This window comes from Bidens hawaiensis, unplaced genomic scaffold, assembly GCF_021521415.1.
Source record: "Bidens hawaiensis isolate Kalapana, Puna unplaced genomic scaffold, B.hawaiensis_p1.1 tig00007954_1, whole genome shotgun sequence".
Classification (NCBI taxonomy): domain Eukaryota; kingdom Viridiplantae; phylum Streptophyta; class Magnoliopsida; order Asterales; family Asteraceae; genus Bidens; species Bidens hawaiensis.
In genome coordinates this window covers 315,663-340,641 of record NW_027491554.1, presented here as the reverse complement: position 1 = coordinate 340,641, position 24,979 = coordinate 315,663, and the positions used below count along the sequence as shown (strand labels likewise).

General features: G+C 39.4%; 1 pseudogene; it reads left to right on the top strand.

The window, feature by feature from the left end:
* Positions 1-470: 470 nt before the first annotated feature.
* LOC143636440 (flavonoid 3'-monooxygenase-like) lies at positions 471-23,154 on the top strand (annotated as a pseudogene).
* The last annotated feature ends 1,825 nt before the right edge of the window (positions 23,155-24,979 follow it).

Genomic DNA, 24,979 nt, shown 5'->3' with positions numbered 1-24,979 from the left:
AACATTGGTTATTACGAATCTATACAAACCATTGTATTACGAAGCCTGAGCCTTCCAGATGCTATGATTATGGGGCCGAATGAACCACAAATTTTGAAATTAAATTCGCCGAAGAATAGCCTATGAACCCTAATTCCGAATTTTGTCGCTGGAGAATAGGAAGGTTGGTAATATTAATCACACGTGGAAAATAAACCATAAAAAAAGTATGGGCGGAAATATAAAATACAGGATGATTAAGAATAGGATAGTTGTATCATATGGTTTTCCTTTATTATAGAGGTTAGATTAGATAACACAATATTGATCCAGCCCAATATAATTAAAATACAGCCTAAGTAGATTATGGCCCAACCGATAAAACTTAAAAATGTTATTATTAAACAAGCATGCACTTTCGCATCTCCTAACTCGTTAATGAATAATAATGTTTACTCGATTATCAAGGTAATCCAATAACACTAAAAATCATGTCCATAATTCTAAAACTAACAACACGAAATTCACGGGCTTTAGTCAGTGCCAGACAATCAACAGTAAGATTGGGTCAACTAATTAACGTGTACACTACAAACACGCTAGAACAAGTATAGCTCAGCCAGAGAGTATTCGGCGAAGGTGATCCAAAGGCGAACGAGTTCAAAGATATGGTGATTGAGCTAATGATGTCTATTGGCGAATTCAACATCGGTGACTTTATCCTGTCACACCCCAGACCACAGCCTAGGCGTGCGACTCGTATGTTGGTACCACATTTGTAAATATATCAGAGTTACGTATTAAAAGCGAAAGTCTTATATTTATGTGGATTTAAAGTGTAATATTTACATTACAAAAGACAGGATTGTAAAATACCCGTTTTAATTTTAAAAAAATATTACTTGTTCATTACAAACCACCATTTCATATTTTAAAAATTAACAAAAGATCCGAGCCATCGGATATCTTATGCACTTTGAGCTTCCAAGCTCCTATTCTTGAATACTTGCAAAATGTTAGAAAATACGTCAGCAACACATTCTGCTGAATATGCTGACGCTAAAATATTTTCTTTTACTTTATTACCCCTCGATACATAACTTAGGTATAGCCCATCGTGGCTTAGGAATAATCAAGCTTTAAAACAAACACAATTATAAACTCAAGTCTCTACACAAAGCACCCCAGCAAACACCACAACGTTCGACATTAGTTAGGTACCATACGTATACACATGGTCTGTCTCACTCGGACGTAACTTAGGTCCGGCCCATCATGGCGGAGGTCTTCATCAAGTGTTGCGCGGTGTGCCCACCGACTTTATTACCACATATGTAAGGATCCAAACAAATGTACACGACAGCCTGAGGGCTAGTGCTTACTTTTGTTTATAGTGTTTTAGAGACACGTAGTCCCATGTAATTCTTTTCATTTGATTCTTTTGACTGATTAAACAAGTTTTTAAAGTTGGGGCATATTCACCTTTTTCTTTGGATCAGCTTCAATACACTGTCCAATGGTCTTTCCCTTTTTCTTTGCTATCTCACGCCTATGGTACAAGTATAACTTTTTGTTAGTCGGATATACAATCCGGCTTCAGACCTCTAGTCTCTTTTATAATCGTTACCTCGATTATATTTTCTTTACTTTAAAACTTTAGTTAAAAAATATTCTTTTCTTTAAAACCTTTAGTTTAAACTATCTTTCTTTCTTTCTTTCTTTTATAAGTTAAAACTCTTTATTTTTAACTAACTTTCTTTAATCCTTTAGTTAATCATATTATACTTTTCCTTAAAACCCTACGTTTCTTCTTCTCTAAGAAACTTATACTTTTATTTTCTTTATTATTTAAGAATAAACATAATAACTTAAATAATATTTTATAACAGAGAATTATATAATAATCACATTGATACTATATTCATATTCTTTTCTTTTCTTTGTTATGTTTTCTTTTATTTATCGAGGTATCGAGTACATTCTCGACTTAGGGTTTTAAGCCTTTGTTATTTTATTATTATTTTATACGGGTATCATGCCTACCTTGGTTAGCTTATGAAAACCCAACATAATCGAGCAGCACTTCGACGCCGCTTTGTTTTCTTTATCTTCTTGATCAACCCTTTCTTTGACACGTTTATCAAGGCACACTAATACTTCTTCATACGTTAGCACGCTTTAAGAGGCGGTCATCGGGACGTCGGGATGGCACGCTCTTCAAGATAACATCGTCGGTATCATCGGTGTAGTGCACGTAGATTGAGGAAACGTCGGTATTTTGGCACGGTTATCGAGGAAAACTTGGCATGAACTTTGAGGTAGTGAGAGAGGAAGTATTTTAGAGAGAGAAAGGGCTGATGTTTTGGTGTGAGGAGAGAGAGAGAGAGAGAGAGACCAAAGCCCTTTATTTATAGGCTGATCAGGGTCCCATCGCGATATGCGATGGCCCTTTGATCAGCCCGTCACGTATCGCGACGTAGCCATGCTCCGTCACCCATAGGTCTACCACGTGGCGGACGCGGTGCCACGTGGTGACACAAAGTTCCATCGTTTGACATGTGGCGACACGTGTCTTGGCATGTCAGACCACGTCATCGCGATACGCGATGACGTTGGCTCCTCGGCGATCACGTATCGCCACGTGGCCATTTCTTGGGTTTATAACCAAGCCCTTCGCGATACGTGATGGGCTTATCCTTTGTCGCATCGCGTATTGCTATGGGACAAGAAGACCGATTTTCATTTTAAACCTTGAAGTTTAGAATTTGTCATTAACTAGTCCTTTTTACTTTGAACTGAGCAACTTTGATCCAAAATTTTCGCGATGTTATATCCTCCCCACCTTGAAATAAATCTCGTCCTCGAGATTGCTTCTTTAGAACAAGTTGGGGTATTTCTTCTTTATTTCAGATTCAAGTTCCCAAGTATATTCGAGGCCTCTTCGTGAGTCCCAATTTAATTTAACGATTTTCAATGTCCGTCTCTCTAACTTCATTGTTTTCGAATCTTCAATTTGAATTGGTCTTTCTACAAATTTTAAGTTTTCTTTAATTTCAACATCTTTTAGTGGCATAGACAAAGATTCATCAGCTAGACATTTGCGTAGATTAGAGACGTGGAATACATCGTGTATCAGTTGCATTTCTTCTGGTAGTCGCAAGCGATATGCAACAGTCCCGAATTGCTCGAGTATTTCTGATGGTATAGGTTCCCATCCGGATCTACACAGGAGTATCTCGAAACAAGAGGGTGCGGAATCCCCACGTAATACGATATGAGCGTAAGATATATAAAACGTTGAACCGATAAGCAAACACACGTTACAATACTAAAAAACACGTTTGTATTGCAACACTTCAACACGTGATATCACAAATCACAAGACACGTTCTCAAGAAACTTAACTTAAACCAAGCAGAAGTGAGGATATATAATCCTTGACAACTTCGCCTAACAGACTAGGCGAAGTTGTCACAACTTCGCTTGTCTACAAGTTCGCCTACATCCCAGGCGAACTTGTGTGACACAATATCCAAAATCAAAACAAACAATCTAACACGATTACAGACACATACAAAACACTAGATACTGAACTACTGACATTATGTACCAACAGACTCCCCCTTGGCAGTAGCTTCATATCTCTATCTTCATTCTCGTGTCTAGTAATCCCAACAATCTCGTGTCAACCGTCTTCAAGCATGAACACCCTCTCTTACACAAACAGAGACCACCCTCTGGTACTTCTTGGCTACATCTTTCCATGCAGGAATATAGAATATCTTCTTATCGTTTAGTACCTGCAAGTCAGCTTGAGACAAATTTACCAAGTGCATGGGATCATACACTCTCAGAATTTCTTGCTCGTCTTCATCTTCCATAACCGCTTTGGCTGTTTGGCTATCAACATACCACCACTTGAGATTCTTTATAACATCCTTGGGCATTGTCTTCATCGGCACTTCTTTCAAACACCGAACCGGCTTTTATTTCATCACCATCCAAGGTTTGCCATCAGCTTGCATTCCTCTTTTCTTATCTTCACTAGCTTCCCTTTCTGAGGCTTTAACAACTCAAACTTCTTCTCTTTCACACTTTCTTTCCACACAATCTTCCCAATTATTCTAGCCATATTGTCATCACTTCTGTTAATCAATCTCAATCTAGCTAAATCCTTCACCTCACACTCAGGCAAGGTATTGAGAGATCTCAACGTTCTCTTAAGATACTGAATCCCATCAAAGCGTTTAATCACAAATAACCTCAACTGCTCATCATACAGCCAGCAAATAATACCCTTCTTCGACTCAGCATACCCTTTGATATTGTAACTCTTTTTGAACATTGTAGGAACTGCTGGCTTCTTTGTCTTCACAAACCATTGAGCGTAGCCTTCTTTCCATCTCGGCTGCTCTTCCCACTCAGACTCATCTGACACATCCATATCTTGACTCATATTCACCTTATCAACGTCTGGAATATCATGTTCTACACTGTCATCCACAACCTCTCCCTCTTCAATCTCACTATCAATCACAATCTGTTCTCCTATCTTTTCAATCTCCTCAACAGGTAACACATCATCATCCCCCTCAACATCATCATCCAACATTTCCTCATCATCCACAACCATAACATCTTCACCACCTGATCCGCCTGCTGTACCAGCTGACTCCCCCTGAGATGTGGAAGTCCCAAGAGTTTGTTCAGTTCTTGGCAACTCACCACCTGCACCTTTCGATGCATTGGGATCATCGTCTCTATCTTGACTCTTCTTTGTTCTCAACTCGTCGCCCTTGCAGCTCGTCTCCCCCTGAGATGCTAAGAACTGTTTTAAAGCATCAAAAAGTTTACGGTGCTCAACAAAGAGGGACGATTGGATCTGATTTTCTGCTACAGGGCGCTGGATAGCTTGAGTCTGGATTAGATTGATTCTTGACTGTTCAGCAACCACCCTTTCAAGAGCCGCTATCCTTTCAGAATCAGACAAGGTAGCATCAAAATCAAAACGCATGTGAGAAACGTCTTGAGCATAAGGTGGAGGTATTTCCAGACTGGTTGGAATATCAGAAGCAGGCTGAACAGTAACCGCGGGTGGTATTGTGACAGATAACCCCGCAGTTGCAACCAACGTTGACTCAACAAATCTTGCAACAACCTCTGATGGAGTAACAGTAGGAGGTGGCAAGGAAACTATCTCCGGAGCCGAAAACTGAAATGTGGTTGGAGGAAAGATGCAACTGTCTTTTATTTACAAAACAGACCCTTATAAATTTGATAAAAATGCAACTGTCTTTTAAAATTCTCCGTTAAGATTTAAACTTTACGATCAAAGAACCAAGTAACCAAGTTTTAAACCATAAAACAAAATATGCAATGAAAATTTTAGTAGTTAAATAAACGGGATCAAATTTCAGTCTGACGGGGACCTGCATGTTTTAGAAAAGATCCGAACATGAATCATACTAATTAAGTGGCTGTCACATAGATCCATGTTCAGCGGTATTATGACATAAAGAAACAGGTTGTAAGCAGGTATAAAACTCAGTGTGGTTTTCATCGCTTCTGTGATACGGATTAGGTTCAATTAAGCTCAAACTTTAGATGAACATCACATGAGAGATTGTGATGCCTCCTATCTATTCTCAAAGCGTATTTGGCTTTCCCCAAGTCACCCCGAGTTGACCTCGACCCGTAGTGTCTGATTAAACAGTAAGCACACATCGATCTTTAGAGTCTTCTTCTCGTTCTCTTTCTTGCCTCTTGATTGATATTTGAAATAACATAAGCTCCAAAGGCTTAACAACATATATGCTTTTTTTTTTTTTTTTAAGGACACAAATACAGCTTCAATTTATAGACAACTGCAAGTCCCGAATCTGGATCACTGCAGGTACTTGACATTTATCTTCTTGGGAATCAGAACACTTACGGGCTCGTGTATGACTGGGTAACCACTTTTCTGCCTATCATTCGGAAAGATGTATATGGAGACATGCACAACTCAGAATGAGTCTCCACATTAAATCGAGGAAATTTAGTTTGTATCACTTCTACTTTTACGCACCATAAAAAGCTACCATAACATACAATGGCTGTTCAAGAGTCTTTTAGGCCTAATAACTTCACCAGTTAGGCACACAGAAATAGTTTTTCTATCACTTTCCAAGGTTGGATCAATCTTCTTTTAAACATTGTATTGAAACTTCTTACGAAGTTATAGACTTGAAAAATTATATCATCTCCCTAAAAAAAACTTTAAATTCTATTGCCCCGATCAAGTTAAAGTCTTCAGGTAAACGGCTATCCTGAAGATCCAATGGATCAGCTGGACCGACCACATACGAATATGCGTCCTTTTAACTAAGTATGAACGACTACTTTTCAGCAAAAGAATAAAACCACATCATAAACCTGCCCGGTCACTTTCAGTCATCTGGTTAATGGCTATCCTCATAATCTACTAGTAGAAGTAAGGACCAAATATATCCGAAGATGTGTCCTTCAAACTGAAGCAACCGACATAATTCTAAGCGATAGTGATGGTTTTTTTTTTTTTACTCAATCGAAACGAGAAACACGGTTACTCGGGATTGATCATCCCATTAAACTTAACAAGATTTTGAAAACGAGTTCGGTCAAACGCTTTAGTAAAAAGATCGGCGAAATTATCTAACGAATCAACCTTTTCTAGCACAACTAATTTTTTCTCAGCACAATCCCGTATAAAATGATGACGAATGTCAATGTGTTTGGTTTTGCTGTGTTTGACGGGATTGTTAGTTACTGAGATTGTAGCAGTGTTATCAATGCAAATAAGAGTTTGAGTGAAATTCAGACCGTAATCGCGCAATTGCTGTTGTATCCAAAGAACCTGGGAGCAGCAGTTCGATGCTGCCATGTACTCTGCTTCGCAGGTGGAAATGGCTACAGAGGTCTGCTTCTTGCAATGCCACGAAACCAATCTTCCTCCCAGAAACTGACATCCACCGGTTGTCGACTTCCTGTTCTGATTGCAACCTCCATAGTCAGAATCTGTGTAAGCGACCAAATCCAAGTCTCCCCCTTTCATGTACCACAATCCCAGCTTAGGCTTGCCTTTGAGATACCGCAGTATTCTCTTCACTCCCTTCATGTGAGATTCCTTTGGGCTTGCCTGAAATCGAGCACAGAGACAGACTGCAAATATAATATCAGGTCTAGATGCAGTTAAATACATTAAAGAACCTATGATTGCTCGATATTGGGTGGGGTCCACGTCTTCATCACTGTCCGAATCAGCACCCAGTTTGTGGTTGATGCAAACCGGAGTATCAAATGGAGTGTTGTCCTCCATCTTGAAGCGTCTGAGAACGTCTTGGACATATTTAGTTTGATGGATGAACATCCCATCTTTCTTCTGATCAACCTGCAATCCTAAAAAGAAAGTTAATTCACCCATTGCACTCATTTCAAACCTCTTTTTCATGACTTCTTCAAACTCCTGACACATGACGACTTTTGATGCAGCAAATATGATGTCGTCCACGTAGACTTGTACTAGTAGAAAATCTCCCCCTTTTCTCTTGACAAACAGCGTGCTATCGATCTTTCCTCTTTCGAACCCATTCTCAAGTAAGTAATCAGATAAGGTTGCGTACCAGGCACGAGGGGCCTGATGTAGTCCATATAACGCTTTACTCAGCTTGTACACATGATCAGGAAAGTCAGGGTCAGGAAAACCCGGAGGCTGTTCAACGTACACTACCTCATCGACTTTACCATTAAGAAAAGCACTTTTCACGTCTAATTGGAACACCTTCATTTCATTGTGTGCATCAAATGCCAAAAATAGTTGAATCGCTTCCAATCTTGCCACAGGAGCAAACACTTCATTGTAGTCGATTCCTTCTTGCTGATTGAACCCTTTTACTACCAGCCTCGCCTTGTTCCTTATGATTATCCCTTTCTCATCTCTCTTACACTTAAAGACCCACTTTGTGCCAATAGCATGTACATTCTTCGGTTTTGCAACTAATTTCCATACTTCCATCTTCTCGAACTGAGCTAACTCTTCTTGCATGGCTTCGACCCACGAGCTATCCTTGAGAGCCATTTGATAATTCTTTGGTTCAATCTGGCTGATGAAGCAGGTGTACAAGCATTCATTTATGATGCCTGTTTCTTTAATGCTTGCGTAAACACAAGTGTGCTCATTCAAACTTCTTCTTGTTTGAACACCGTCAGACAAATCTCCTATCACGTTCTCCAAAGGGTGATTTTTGTGAATAGCAGTAGTCTGAACCGGAACGACTTCCAGATTGTTTTCTAAATTCGAAGAGAGTTCTTCAATGGGTGATTGATGTTGAGAGTGAAAAGGATTGTAGAATTCTTCCTCAGTAGAGGCAGCAGGAATATCAGCGGTGCTTGACGAGGAAGGTTGACACTCCTCGTATCGCGGACGTTGCACAATATTTTCCTCCTCATCATACAGAATCTGTGAAACAATTTTCTCATCAACTTCTGCAAAATCCAAGTAAGGCATATTAAAAGATTTGAACAGTTTATCATAGTCAAAAGCTTCAGCGGGTCCCGTTCTAGGCTTTGGTGGTTTGTAACTCATGATGTCAGTGTTACATACCACTTCAACCTTGTTGTTCGATAAATAAAAGACTCTTATGTTGGGTGTCCCAACAACATATCCGACTAAAATACCTTCGTCGGCTTTCTCACCAAATTTAGAGTTTGTCTTTAATATCGTACATGGGGACCCGAATGGTTCGAGACCATTCAAGTTTGGCTTTCGACCATGCATAAGTTCATAACAAGTTTTATTCAATATTTTAACAGTTAAAACACGATTAAAGATATAACAGGCTATGGCAACAGCTTCAGCCCAGAACACTACGGGAAGTTTAGCATCAGCCAGCATGGTTCTGGCTCCTTCAATTAGCGTTCTATTCTTCCTCTCAGCCACCCCATTTTGTTGCGGATTATACGGGGCGCTGTACTGATGGTCTATCCCTTTCTGTAAGCTAAACATCTTCATCTGGTAGTTCTTGAACTCTGTTCCATTATCACTCCTGATATACTTAACCTTTCTCCCAACAATGTTTTCAACCTTGGTAATCAAGTTAATCACCAACTGAACTGTCTCATCATTTGCCTTCAGAAAGTATACCCAAGAGTATCGAGAGTAATCATCGATTACTAACAAGCAGTATGACGTTCCACCTAGACTTTTTACATTCACGGGACCAAAGAGATCCATGTGAAGTAGATCTAGTGTACTGACAATTGAGATAACCTTCTTGGAGTGATGAGGTTTCTTGTGTTGCTTTCCCTTTTTGCACGATAAGCATTGATCTTCAAAGTTAAAGTTCTTCAAGGGAACTCCAAGCACCAGCCCTTTTTTGACAATGTAATTCATTTTACGAAGATATATATGTCCCATTCTTCGGTGCCATAACTCGGACTCGGACTCAGTTGCCTTCGACAGAAGACATGACTCTTCTGTAGTCATCTCAGTTGACCTCATATCCATTACATATGTGTTCTTTTCTTTTGGAGCTTTCATCACCACCCATGCCTCTGGTATCATGAAACCAGGATACAGAACAATTGCTTCATTTTTAGTAAAGTGCACTGTGTACTCTTTGTCACAAATCTGAGACACGCTCAACAAATTATGCTTCAATTCTTCAACAAAATTCACCTTTTCTAACTTCATTTTTCCATTTGTCACAGTTCCAATACCAGTAATTCTACCACCACTTTCTCCAGCAAAACTTACCCTACCTCCTTGAACAGGTTTCCATTCGTGTAACAAATTCTTGTTACCAGTCATGTGCCGGGAACAGCCGCTGTCTACAACCCGCAGATTGTTTACGGCCCTGTTCAACTGTTCCTACACAGTTAAAGAAAAAGATTAAAATCTAGGGACCCAAGACCTACTGGTCTTGGGTCGATTAAATCTGTTAAACGGCATCCTGTACTTTGGTTGCCCAAAATCAGTTTGAGGATGATTTCTGTAAGTTCTGAAAGGAAACCTTCTTGAGGATTGGCTATGAGGCCATCCAAACCTTAGAGAATTAACTGAATTATAATTGTAAGTTTGGTTGTTAACAGGGAAACTCATCCCCCTGAGCTGTGGAAGTCCCAAGAGCTTGAGTAGTTCTTGGAAACTCATCACCTGCACCTTTCGATGCATTGGGATCATCGTCTCTGTCGTTTCTCTTCTTCGTCCTTAACTCGTCGCCTCTACAGCCTGTCTCCCCCTGAGATGCCAAGAACTCCTTCATAGCATCTATAATACGCCCATGTTCAACCAGGAAGGACGACTGTAGTTGATTCTCTGCTACAAGGCGCTGAATAGCCTGGGTCTGGATAAAGTTTATCCTCGATTGCTCAGCCACGACCCGCTCAAGTGCAGCTATTCTCTCCGAGTCTGAGAGGGTTGCATCGAAATCAAACCTCATGTTAGATGTGTCTTGAGTATACTGAGGAGGTATCTCGAATGTAACCGGGACTTCAGAAGCAGTTGTGGACGTAACCGCAGGTGGTATCGTGACCGACAACCCTGCAGTTGCGACGACCGTCGACTCTACAAACCGTGCCACCACCTCTGAAGGAGTAAGCGTTGGAGGTGGTAACGACACAATCTCCGGAGTCGTCGTCTGTAGTGTGATGGATGGGATGCCGACAGCTGATGTTTCCACCACAGGAACATCTGCGGCGCTTGTAACCTGTACAGAAGTAGGAACAATCGACATACCTGACAGTGCGGATGAAGCAAAACGTATAACTCGTGAAGTCTCTCCAGCTCCCATACCAGCACCTGTCCTTTCACGTCTCGAACGTCTGATCAACTTGTGTATGTCCTCCTCTTCTTCCTCTGACTCACTATCATCCACCATCCTCTTTCTCTTCCCCAACGTCCTCTCTCTAGTCACCAACATCCTCCTTGCCTCATCCATAACGTCGTCAAGATCTAGGTCAGCCACCGTCGTAGCTGCTCTAGTTACACGCACTTCCCTAACCTGTGCAGCAGAGACCTGCACTTCTTCATGTGGATCAAAACGATCCATGTCGAATAATCCTTGGCCGCCAAATGCAGCATCAAGGTCAACATCCTCCTCAGCTGATACAACAGGCACAGTAGGTACATCTCGAGTTGCTCCTGCCTGTTGTGGTTGAGTGTCTCTAAACTCATCCCCTCGAGCTGGCACATACCCCGGGTTTATTAAGAACCCAAAGAGTGGAGTATGCCTTGGACGACGTTCAGGCTTGCTCCTCGCACTCGAAGTACGGCATTGAGCAAAGATACGTTTGCTCACACTCTCCACGTATCTTATTGGGCGTCGTTGAGGCAAAGTCGGAGCCACATGGTTCAAGATCATCTGGATGAATCTTGGATACATTATGAACCGCTCACGAGCCATCGCCCTCCTCTGTCTATCGATCTCGTAAAAGACCATCTGACTGAAGCTATAACGTTTGTTATAAGTCAGAGCAGTCATTGCCGACTGCATGGTGCACCCATTCCGTCAGTGCCCGCCTTCCTCCCAGACATGCATACTATCATAACGTGCATGAGGAAGCGCCACTGATCAAGTAGGAACCCCTTCCGTCTCTGGGTATCGCCCAATGGACCAGAATAGCCCATTCTTAGAAATGCTCCATCACGAAACGGAGCCACAAACTCCGTTGGGTTGTTCCGAGTCTCCTCTCCAAAACGTAACGCCACCCGTATTTGTTCAGACGAGAACTGAACTTCTTGATTATTGACTGTTGCTCTCATAACCGGGGGCTCAACACGACAATCGTACTCCACCGTCTGCCAGAAATCCTCGATATTGGGTAAGGATATCGGCAGAGTCGTCGTGATTGCGTGAAATATCCTCGAGCGAATGAGGAAAGAAATGATCTCACGGTAGTCTTCTACTCCGCTCGCTTCCGGGTCTAAGGTAATGTACATATTGTGACCCGGGAAGAATTGCCTCTGATTGTCTCCTCCGTCATCGCCTCCAGCACCTCCAGCACCGGCAACAGCAGCCATATCTGCAACAAACGAACCAAGTTAGATAAACATTAAGACATAACACAAGTTCGCTTGTTACCATGAGCGAAGTTGTGATAAAAACTGTATAGGCGAAGTTAAAGTTGGGGCGAAGTTGGGAACAACTTCGCTTCATCTTTAAGTTCGTCTTATAATTGTTAATTTAAAAGGATCCAGGCGAAGTTAAAGTTGGGGCGAAGTTGGGAACAACTTCGCTTCAACTTTAAGTTCGCCTCACCACAACATCGCCTCAGGCGAATTTAAGCTTCAGGCGAAGTTGAGCATCAGGCGAAGTTACGGATAACTTCGCCTAAACCTTAAGTTCGCCTGAATATGAATCGGCGACAGTGAGTTTGATTCAAACTCGAAAATCCGATGTTTCGATTAATTTTGACGATTGAGAAGGCTAAAACACATGATATTAATGATAACTAATCGACCAGGTTGTACATGACCACGTGAAAACAAGTTTTTAATTCGGGTTTAAGGATTGGTCGTCCGAGGTTATTACCCGGTTGTCGAAACAACCTTAGATTAACATCAATGAACGGATAATACGATGTAATAACCCAACCAACCTTTAAATCGGTTTGAGATCGAAGAAAGAAAACAAGTATGATCGAAGGTTAAGATCGCTAAGTTCGCTGGATAATCGGAGATAAGTTCGCTGAGTTGAGAATAATGAACTGTTTGACTCTTAAAAATCCTTATATAGGGGCGAAGTTATACAGGCGAAGTTACGGATAACTTCGCCTAGGCGAAGTTATTCACAAGTTCGCCTGTTTAACAACATCGCCTATATTTACAAAATTTAACCTTATAATTTTAAAATTGTTTCAATCAAGTTATAAAACTTTCCTTTAAGAACTAAATGACATGATCAAGTCCAAGTAACCTGTTATATAAAAAAAATACAACTACATAAAAAGAAAACTTTAAACAATTTAAGTATAAGGGATCAAATTTCAGTCTCGATAGGGACTGCTACGTTTTAGAAAAGATCCGAACAGGAATCATACTAACAACGTGACTGTCACATAGATCCGTGTTTAGCTGTATTATGACATAAGGAAACAGGGTGTAAGCAGGTAATATACTTAAGATGGTTTTCATCGTTTCTGTGATACGATTTAATCTCAATTAAGCTCAAAAATTAAGTGGGCAACAACTCAGAGATTATGATGCCTCATATCTATTCTCAAAGCGTATTTGGCTTTCCCCAAGTCACCCCGAATTGACTTCGACCCTTAGTGTCTGATTAAGTTTGTAATTACTCTTCATCTCCTTCCCGTTCTCTTTCTTACTCCATGATTAAGAAGTCTTGATATGTTGAACTCTAAAATGTTTCAATAACTCATAATTTTTTTTTATTTTTTTTTTATTTTTTTTTTTATTTTTTTTTTTTTGATAAACATTTGCATAGACTTCAGAGTAGTAACCAACTGCAAGTCCCGAATCTGGATCACTGCAGTTTCTTGAAAAGCTAACTTCACGGGAATCAGAACACTTACGGGCTCGTGTATGACTGGGTAATCGCTTTTCTGCCTATCATTCGGAAAGATATATATGAAGACATGCAAAACTCGTAAGGAGTTTCCACGTAAAATCAAGTAGTTTTAGTTTGTATCACAGCTACTTTTACGCACCATAAAAAGTTACCATGACATATAATGACTGTCCTAAAGCCTTTTAAGCCTAATAACTTCACTAGTTAAGCACACAGAATCAGTATATCTATCATTTTCCAAGGTTGGATCAATTTTCTGTTAAACATAGCAAACGAACTTCTTACGAAGTAGTAGACTTGAAAAATAATTTCATTTCCCATAAAAAAATTTGACTTCAATCGCCCCGATCAAAACAAAGTCTTCAGGTAAACGGCTATCCCGAAGATCCAACGGATCAGCTGGACCGACCACATACTAGTATGTGTCCTTCTAACTAAGAATGAACGACTAATTTTAAGCGAAAAAATGAAAACTCATCATAAACCGCCCCGGTCACTTTCAGTCATCTGGTTAATGGCTATCCTCAAAATCTACAAGTAGAAAATGAGGACCAAAACATATCCGAAGACATGTCCTTCAAACTGTGGTAACCGACATACTTTTAAGCGATAGTGATAGATAATGCCTCCATATCTTCAAAGCAAAGACTATGGCTCCTAGCTCTAGATCGTGAGTTGTGTAGTTCTTTTCGTGTACCTTGTGTTTACGAGAGGCGCAAGCGATCATTTTCTTTTGTTGCGTCAGTACGCATCCCAAACCGGAATGAGACGCGTCACTAAAACAACAAATTCCTCGGTACCTTCTAACAGGGCCAGTAGAGGTGCTTGGGTGAGTTTCTGTTTAAGTATATCGAACGCCTTTTGTTGTTTGGTTCCCCATTCATACTTAATGTTTTTGCGAGTCAAAGAAGTTAGAGGAACGGCTATACGAGAAAAATTTTAGATGAACTTACGATAGTAGCCGGCCAAACCTAAGAAACTTCGGATCTCGGTTGGAGAATTTGGGATCTCCCACTTTGAGATAGCTTCAATCTTAGCGGGGTCCACTTGAATACCATTCACGTTGATGATGTGACCAAGAAATTTCACTTTGTGCAGCCAGACCTCGCATTTTGAGAACTTGGCGTACAACTTTCGGTTCTTAATATTTCAAGTAAGGTTCGGAGGTGAGTTTCATGATCATCCTTAGACTTAGAGTAAATAAGTATGTCATCAATGAATACGATAAAAAATTTATCCAAGTAAGGCTTAAAAATTCGATTCATCGTATCCATGAACGTGGCTGGCGCATTAGTGAGACCAAACGGCATGACCGTGAACTCATAACGGCCATACCTTGTTCGGAACGCGGTTTTTGGAATGTCTTCGGATTGAACTTTGAGTTGGTGACAGCCAGAACGAAGGTCGATTTTAGGAAAATAGCTCGTGCCTTGAAGTTGGTCGAATAGATCGTCGATTCGAGGGAGTGGATATCGATTCTTGATGGTTACTTTGTTTAGAGCTCGATAGTCGATACACATGCGCATTGACCCATCCTTCTTCTTGACGAATAAAGTTGGCGCTCCCCATGGCGATGAACTTGGTCGAATGAAACCCTTCTCAAGTAGCTCGTCAAGTTGTTTCTTGAGTTCTTTCATTTCGGTTGGAGCTAGACGTTACGGAGCCTTGGCGATTGGTGCGGTTCCAGGCATAAGATCGATCCTAAACTCGACTTCTCTATTGGGAGGGATTCTAGGAAGTTCGTCGGGAAAAACATCGGAAAAGTCGGAGACAATAGGCACGTCCTTTATCTCCTTGGGTTTGGATTCTTCGGTGACATAGGCCATGAATGCTAGGCATCGTTGGTTTAAACATTTGTTAGCCCTAATCATTGAAATTATGCTAACTTGGCTAGTATCTTTGTCCCCTTCAATTCGAATGGTTTGTTTATCAGGGGCTCGAAGTTCAACGGTTTTTCTATTGCAAATGATACGAGCATGGTTGTTTGATAACCAATCCATACCAAGTACAACCTCAAAACCAGCAAGAGTCATTGGTAGCATTTTAATGGGTAGAACATAACCAGCTAACAAGATTTTTCCGTTTTCTATAGCTTCGGAGATTTTAACTATTTCACCACTTGCGGTCTCGACGTTTAGAGTTTTATTTAGTTTTGTTAAAGGTTTGTTTAATAGACTACAAAATCTATAATCTATAAAACTTAAATTGGCACCCGAATCAAACAAAACTCTAGCATATGTGTCGTTGACTAGGAACGTACCGGTGATGGTTTTCGACATGTCGGCCGCCTTTTTGGTGTCGAGCATAAAGACTCTTGCGTTTCCTTTCTTTTCTTGGCCACTTCCATCCGCACCACCAACAGCGGGTTTGTTATTTGGGCATTCATAGTTGAGACGCCTCATTTCCTTGCAGTTAAAGCAAGTCATTGTCTTCTTCCAACAATCGGTAGTGGCGTGGCTGGGTTTGTGACATGAGTCACAAAAGATTGTGGTTGAGGACGGAGCAAAGTGGCATCGCCCCTTATGGTATTTCTTGCAAGTCTTACATTGTGGGATGTTGGAATTAAATCCAGAATTGCGTTGTTCATTGCTTTTGCCCTTGAATTAGGCGTTTCAACCTGTCCTTTTGTTGTCGTGTGTTGATGTTACTTTCTTTTCCTCTTCTTTGTTACGGATCATGCCGCCCATCAGATATCCTGCCAACTCCATTGCAGAGTCAGCGGTTTTTGGGAGGTGTGACCTCGCCATGTCGCGGATTTCCCGCGGAAGCCCCCATATATATCGAGTGACTTTGCTGGACTCAAGGTTAACCAGTTGGGGTAAAAGGCGACAGTATTCGTGGAACTTTGTATTATATTCTCAGAGATTTGTTCCTATGACCCTATGATTGAGGAATTTGGTTTGGATTTGATCGGTTTCATGCATAGGGCAGAATTTTGCCATTATCATCTCTTTAAACTCTTCCAAAATAGATTGTACAGAACTTGTATTCCCTTGCTCATTATCAACGTGTCCACCATTTCAGAGCCTCCCCTTTAAACATTTGAGAACAGTATTGAATCTTTTCCTGCTCAGAACACTTACTTGTAATCACAATTGACTCCATCTCCTCAAGACATCTCACAGTCGCAATTGCGCCCTTGTCACCATAAAACTCTTTGGGTCCAAAGTACTTGAAATCCTTAAATGATCAATCTTCGATTTTTAATTTCTTAAACTTTTGTCTAACATCACCATGAACACTCTCTTCTACGTGAGACGTTTTAGGACAAGATTTGATAGACTTACGAGAGGGTTCAACAGATTGAGATTGCCTAGAGTGAGTTCTAGCTTGAGATTTAGCCCTAACGGCTTCTTTTATCATTAGTTGTATTTGATTCATGTATTTAGCAGGTATTTGCTCTTCTTTTTATTTTTCTTGTTCTTTTTCTTTTCTATTTTCTGCTTCATTTCGAGAAGCTTCAGCATCGTTTTGTTTTTACATTTTTGCTGAAATTTAATGACATTCTTTTTCTTAAATACGCGTTTTATTCATTACATAAACATATATATATATATATATATATATATATATATATATATATATATATCATAAATGATATATATTATTACAACACACATACTTATGCATATATCGTTATCCTATATATATATATACCTATCCTTATTCTTAGGACGGTTCAACATCCTTTATCACACACATGATTACAACACATTTTTCACAAACACATAAAACCCTATTTGATTCACTTCAGATTCTCAGTCTTTCAGGTACTTCTTCACCATCTTGGTCATTTTAATACATTTTCGAAAAAGCTTATATCCTATCTTCTTCTTCTTGGCTCCCTCAACGGCTATCTTCTTTCTCAGATCATCAGTTTCATGCAACGCCCTATCGAAATGCTCTTCTGGGGACTGCGGGATCTCATTCAGGTATTCAATAGGCGGCGGATCACGGTACCCCATCATGACGATGTCGTAGTGGTTTTGGGGGTATGGTGATGATGTCACGTCAGATGGGTAGTTGAAGAAAGCCTCGGCTGCTTCATTTTGTTCGCGAATCTCGTCTGCTTGTTCTTCGATTGACGGGATCTTGTCTTGATATGGTGGGAAACTTGATGACGACTTGTTCTTGAGTTCTTGGAGGTATTTCATGTATGGGTTCATGGAGACATAACTCAAGTCCTTGTGAAAGAACGGTTGTACACATCCTTGTTCAGACGAGCAGTCACAATCGGACGGTTCCTCCATCGGTGTTGTGACTTCCTTGGGATTTTCCTCCTCAGGGTCCTCTTCTTCCTCCGGGTCTTCCTCTTCCTCAGGATCTTCCTCTTCCATCAACTGGGCAGTCTCCTTTACTATTGGGTGCATGCGAAAACTCTCATACGGAATCATAACCCTCATTTTTGGCTTTCGTGAAGGTCCATCGTAGTTGTTGGGGTGAGATTCCACTGCGTCGAAAGTAGATGTTTCGGTATGCCACCTTTTTGATCGGAATGGCATTGCATCCGATCAGACGAGTTGGATTCTGGTTCTTCTTTAATATGTTTATTGGAGAAGAAAGTGTACGATGGATGAGGATTTGGCGGTTGATATGTTGGAACCTCAGATGGTTGGTATGTCGGAATATCGGAAGGGTGATATGTTGGGATGTCGGATGGGTGGTACATCGGTATGCTTGATGGGTGGTAACTTGAGTGTCTTGGGGGATCATTCCTTTGCATTGTTGGACTATCAGGTAAGTTTATCGGACATTGCTCGGTTCCATCTTTTCTCGCGTCTCTCATAAATCCACTCATCATCTTCTTGAACGACATCTAAAGGTTGGGTGGTTTAGATTGAGGAGAGATAGAAAAGGTTTACCAGCCTATCTTATCCGTATTTAATAAAACAAGTAATAAAACATTTTTCCTATTAAGGATCGAAGCTTAGGTATTATCTTTTAATACCTAATTCGCTAAGATCGATGGCTCTGATACCAACACTTGTCACACCCCAGACCACGGCCTAGGCGTGCGACTTATATGTTGGTACCACATTTGTATATAAATCAGAGTTACGTATTAAAAGCGGAAGTTTTATATTTATGTGGATTTAAAGTGTAATATTTTAGGGCTAAATGAACATTTTAAAGTCCTATATTTATGTCGATTTTTAGGGAGAAATGAACATTTTAGGGCGTTTATTTACCTTTTTCTGGTCACATACAATTATGGTATTTTCTTCCCATATATTATTATTATTATTAATATTATTATTATTATTATTATTATTATTATTATTATTATTATTATTATTATTATTATTATTATTATTACTGTTGAACTTTGATTCCCTTATATTGCCCCAAACATATGTATTCTAGAGCTGAGGGTCTCTCCGGAAGCCACCTCTTTATCTTTTTGGATAGAGGTACTGTGTGCCTACATCCCACCCTCCCCAGACCCTACTAATAGCTTTGCTGTTGGTGGGACTTCTCTGGGTTTGATTGATTGATTGATTGGTTGATTGATTTAAAGTGTAATATTTACATTACAAAACACGGGATTATAAAATACCCATTTTAAGTTTAACAAAATATTACTTGTTCATTACAAACCACCATTTCATATTTTAATATTTAAAAAAAGATCCGAGCCATCGGATATCTTATGCACTTAGAGCTTCCAAGCTCCTATTCTTGATTACCTGCAAAATGATAGAAAATACGTCAGCAACACATGCTGGTGAATATGCTGACGCTAAAATATTTTCTTTTCCTTGATTACCCCTCGAGACATAACTTAGGTCTGGCCCATCGTGGGTTAGGAATAATCAAGCTTTAAAACAAACACAATTATAAACTCAAGTCTCTACACAAAGCACCCCAGCAAACCCCGCAGCGTTCGACATTACTTAGATACCATACGTATACACATAGTCAGTCTCACTCGGACGTAACTTAGGTCCGGCCCATCGTGGTGGAGGTCATGATCAAGTGTGGCGCGGTGTGCCCACCGACTTTATTACCACATATGTAATGATCCAAACAAACGTACACGACAGCCTGAGGGCTAGCGCTTACTTTTGTTTATAATGTTTTAGAGACACGTAGTCCCATGTAATTCTTTTCATTTGATTCTTTTGACTCTATTAAACAAGTTTTTAAAGTTGGGGCGTATTCACCTTTTTCTTTGGATCAGCTTCAATACACTGTCCAAGGGTCTTTCCCTTTTTCTTTGCTATCTCGCGCCTATGGTACGAGTATAACTTTTTGTAGTCGGATATACAATCCGGCTTAAGACCTCTAGTCTCTTTTATAATCGTTACCTCGATTATATTTTCTTTTCTTTAAAACATTTAGTGAAAAAATATTCTTTTCTTTTAAACCTTTAGTTTAAAATTTCTTTCTTTCTTTCTTTCTTTTTTGTAAGTTAAAACTCTTTATTTTTAACTTACTTTCTTTTCTTTTCTTTTATAAGATAAACTTTAGTTAATCTTATTTTACTTTTCTTTAAAACCCTACGTTTCTTCTTCTCTAAGAAACTTATACTTTTCTTTTCTTTATTATTTTAGAATAAACATAATAACTTAAATAATATTTTATAACAAAAAATTATATAATAATCGCATTGATATTATATTTATATTCTTTTCTTTTCTTTGTTATGTTTTATTTTATTTATCGAGGTATCAAGTACATCCTCAACTTAGGGTTTTAAGCTTTTATTATTTTATTATTATTTTATTCGGGTATCATGCCAACCTTGGTTGGCTTATAAAAAACCCCACACAATCGAGCAGCATTTCAACGCCGCTTTGTTTTCTTTATCTTCTTGATCAACCCTTTCTTTGACACGTTTATCGAGGCACACCAATACTTCTCCACACATCAGCGCCCTTTACAAGGCGGGTTGTCGGGATGGCACTCTCCTCAAGATAACATCGTCGGTATCATCGGTGTAGTGCATGTAGATCGAGGAAATATCGGTATTTTGGCACGGTTATCGAGGAAAGCTTGGCACGAACTTCGAGGTAGTGAGAGAGGAAGTATATTAGAGAAAGAAAGAGCTGATGTTTTGGTGTGAGGAGAGAGAGCCCAAAGCCCTCTATTTATAGGCTGATCAGGGTCCCATCACGATATGCGATGGCCCCTTGATCAGCCTGTCGCGTATCACAACGTAGCCATGCTCCGTCACCCATAGGTCTGCCACATGGCGGATGCGGTGCCACGTGGCGACACAAAGTGCCACCGTTTGACACGTGGCGAAACATGTCTTGGCCTGTCAGACCACGTCATCGCGATACGCGATGATTTTGGCTCCTCGGCGATCGCGTATCGCCACATGGACATTTCTTGGGTTTATAACCAAGCCCTTCGCGATACGCAATGGGCTTGTACTTTGTCCCGTCGTGTATCGCTATGGGACAAGAAGACAGATTTTCATTTTAAACCTTGAAGTTTAGAATTTGTCATTTTCTAGTCCTTTTTACTTTGAACTTAGCAACTTTGGTCCAAAATTTTCACAATGTTACACATTCTGGCCCTTGATTTGGCATTACAAAAAAAGATGAGGAAACTACACACTCGATTCGACTTGTTCTTTAACGTAATCCTTGAAGAACGTAAATGCGAGTCGGGTGGTGTTGACTTATTGACCACGCTGAAGGATGATTCCAATGGAGAAGGGTAGCTTTCAGATATCGAAATCAAAGCTTTATATTTGGTAGCTTAATATCTTGTAAAACATATTACTATTAATTTGGTAGGTGTGTAACTAGATATTGTGAATGTTTCAGAACTTATTCACTACGGAGACAGACCCCGCAAATAGTATATAGGAATGGGCAATAGCCGTTTTGTCATTTGGAAGGGTTAAAGCAAGACAAGGCAAATGGACATTGTAAGTTGGTCAAGACCGGATTGTAACCAAATTAGACCTAAGCCAACTAACATTCATCTAAGCCATTACAAGGAGACCCCAAGGTTCCACCCTTCATCACCATTCGCCCTACCAAAACTTGCATCCAAGCGTTGAGAAGTTGATGAGTATCACATTCCTAAGACCATCACCAATGCAAGGTACTAAATGCATGTCCACTCAGCTGTCACATCAGATTTTTATAAATACATCAAAAACATTATTTTTGTCACCAATCCTACAAACATATTTATTAATACTTACATTTCCACCTCACCACCACATTTTATATTTATTTTTAATACTTGAGTTATGCTTATGACTTATAATATATACATGTCTTTTGTTTTTAACGGCATTAAAATAATTTATTATAAATATAATGAATAAGTATAATTAAAATATCTAAATTAGAAATAAATGATTAAATTTAATTAAATAACTATATAGATATTTTAACATTATAAATTTTGTAACTTAAAATTTTGAGTGAAAATTTGACAAGTGAAAATTTGACAGTTGCGTTATTGTGATTTGGAAATTATTGTTAAAAAAAATATTACAGTCGGTTAGATTTGAAATTGAATATCTTTAACTTCTTATGGTTAGTTTCCGGAAAAAGAAAAAAAATGCTACACATATTTAAGTTAAAACAGTTAATTTCATTTGGAATTTAATCCCACCATTTCCTTAATATGCATTAATAAATACAATGTAATGTTCCGCTTCCACAAAATAAAGAATACTAAAACAAAAAGCAAAAGGTCCCACAAGTTTTCACATTTCTTCGCACGTAGTGACTTGCGACTTCCACAAAAATCTTCCCAATGAAATTTGTGAAATATTTACTACCAGCTCAGCCCAAATGCAAGGCATTTTGTGTACAAACGAGATAACCAGAAAGAATTCGGTTCAGATGTAGGATACCTATTCAGATGTTTTCGCAACTCAATCATAGATGATGGAATCATCAAAGATTTGACTTTTTCAAACTCTGTCTTTAACTCACTAGAGGCCCCAAAAACAAAGAAAAGATGTGTACAAACGAGATATGCAGCAACAACAAGAAGGAAAAGGATTGCATAGAGGAACTCCCGAACATTTGTCAGATGTGTCGATATCAATGGTGACTCATTATTTCGATGAATCATTTCTTCGGACAGAAGAAGATTATGGAAACACTTACTCGAAATTTCACTTATCAGATTCCATTGTGGAAGACATAGTTTTTTTTTGAAGAATTCGCCATGATATTTATGAAGAAATGCCTTGCATTGGGTTTGGTCTAAGGGATCAACGCTCCTTTTCACTTGTGGGCCATAGCTCGTAATTGACCCAAAAATGTGGACGGGCCCACTTGAGTTCCAACCCACACGGTTCTTTCCTAGAGGCGAAAAGCGTAATGTTGATATTCAGGGGCATGATTTTGAAGTCATACCATTTGGGGCTGGACGTAGAATTTGTGTGGGTATGAGCCTAGTGTTGAGAATGGTCCAGTTATAGCAACATGATTGGTCCAAAGCTTTGGTTGGGAATTGGCTAATTAATAGGTTAGAGCCGAAGAAGCTCAACATGGATGAACCATGTGGGCTAACCCTTCAAAGGACCGAGCCTTTGATGGTGCACCCAAAGCCGAGGCTAGCTCCTCGCATGTATGAAAGTGGTTATGGATTAATTTGTTGTAACATCTTAAATTTCCCTTGTCATGTATTTGGAGATGAAGTTTCATAATGTAATAATTTTGGACTCACCTTTCGGACATGTTGAATTTAGGGTAAAAGTGTGAACATCGAGTTTTCTAGACTAAGTTCTAACAAACTAAGCACGAGGGGCCATTTGGTGGTGAAGATTGAAAACTCAAATGGACAAGATGATGTTTCTCGTAAATGTGCAAGGGAAAAATGAATACAAGAGTTGTTAGGCATCTAACTCAATCAAAACTAGGTTGTTTTGATTAAATTCAGCTAACAATTGATTTTACTTATTATATATATATTTTACCTACTTTCTCTCCAATTTCCCTTGTTCTGATCATCTGTTTTGCGGTGCATTCTCCAAGTAGTTAAAAATGAGAGATGATAATTCGTTCAAAAAGAAAAATGAAAGATGATTCTTTTTTATTCATGTAATTACAGTAGTATATAGAAAGAAAGAACTATGATGATGTTTAGGGATTACTAATTACAAAGTTGAGGCCAAAAAATTTATGCCAGAAGTTGTAGCATCATTTAGAAAAGAAAACGATGCTCATTTTGGAAGATGAAAACAAAAGTTATAAGAATACGAGGATATGATTCGTTTAATACATAATCATTTTTCTTTCTAATTAATTCTGAGAATGAGAACACAAGAAACAAAAAGAAAACCATCATGGTCAAGAAAATTTTAAATTAGAAACAAAATTCATCATCATCATCATCATCATCATCGTACTCAGTATATCCCACCAATAGCAATGCTATGGTAGGGTCTAAGGAGGGTAAGATGTAGACAGCCTTACCTCTATCCCATAGGGATAGAGAGGCTGCTTCCGGTGAGACCCCCGGCTCGATAGTAGTTTTGCATCAAGCCTTGGACATAAGGCACATAGCGCTCAATCATCGGGACACCGGCTGATCGGTGCATGTGCCCTTGTCTTTCGGTTATCAACGCCACCACATGATGCCTGATTAACCTTCCGCCACTTTTAACGTTATTTTCACGAGATTAGTAAAATAACGTCAAAATTAGTGCAATTTTACTTTTGCCCACCCGAGGGTTCACACATATATACGTTATATGCGCGCACCGCAAGCAGGACGTTAAATTAGAAACAAAATTGATAAACTCAATGCATACCAGAAATCGGTCGGTCGATCTTGCTATGTTTCTTGCCGTCCCCGATAGAAAATAGTGAACTTCCTACCCTTCACTGCATACATACTCATGCACATTCGAGTTAAAGATGAATTCGTTTAAATATTCGAAATGTCAAAATCTTTTACATCAGATAATTGAGTCTTTTGAATCCCTAGAAACAAAATCTCTCTTGTTTTTCTTATCTTTTTTATCCATCAGCTTGTTGCGGCCCAACCGACGCTTCTTTCAATTATCTTTTACTCTGAAGCTTACAAAACCGAAAACTGACCCTGTGGAATCTCTTTTCTTTGTGACTTCATTCGTAACTAACTTGATAAAAACTTGTTATAATTCTGATTGAGCTATTTGGCTCATGTAAAGTTGTAAACCATTCAAGCCAAGTTCGAGTAGACGGTAACTTTCACTCATTGGCTTAAAAATAAAGGGCTAGCTCCTCATTCAGATCTGATCAGCCCGCTTGAAATCGGTTTGAGAATAAATCAGTTAAAACAGAATCTGATCCGGTTTTTAATTTTCTTTGTCTTGATCCAAACTGGTTTTAAAACCGATCCGGCTTATTCCAAAATATTTGTAGATCCTTTTAAAGCTTAATTGGCCCATTAATCAGAATCAGGCCCTGGCAATGACGGTATTGTGTGATAGTTTGGTTTTGACAAGTTTTCTTGTTTTTTTTTTTTTCATTTTCAATAGTAGTTAA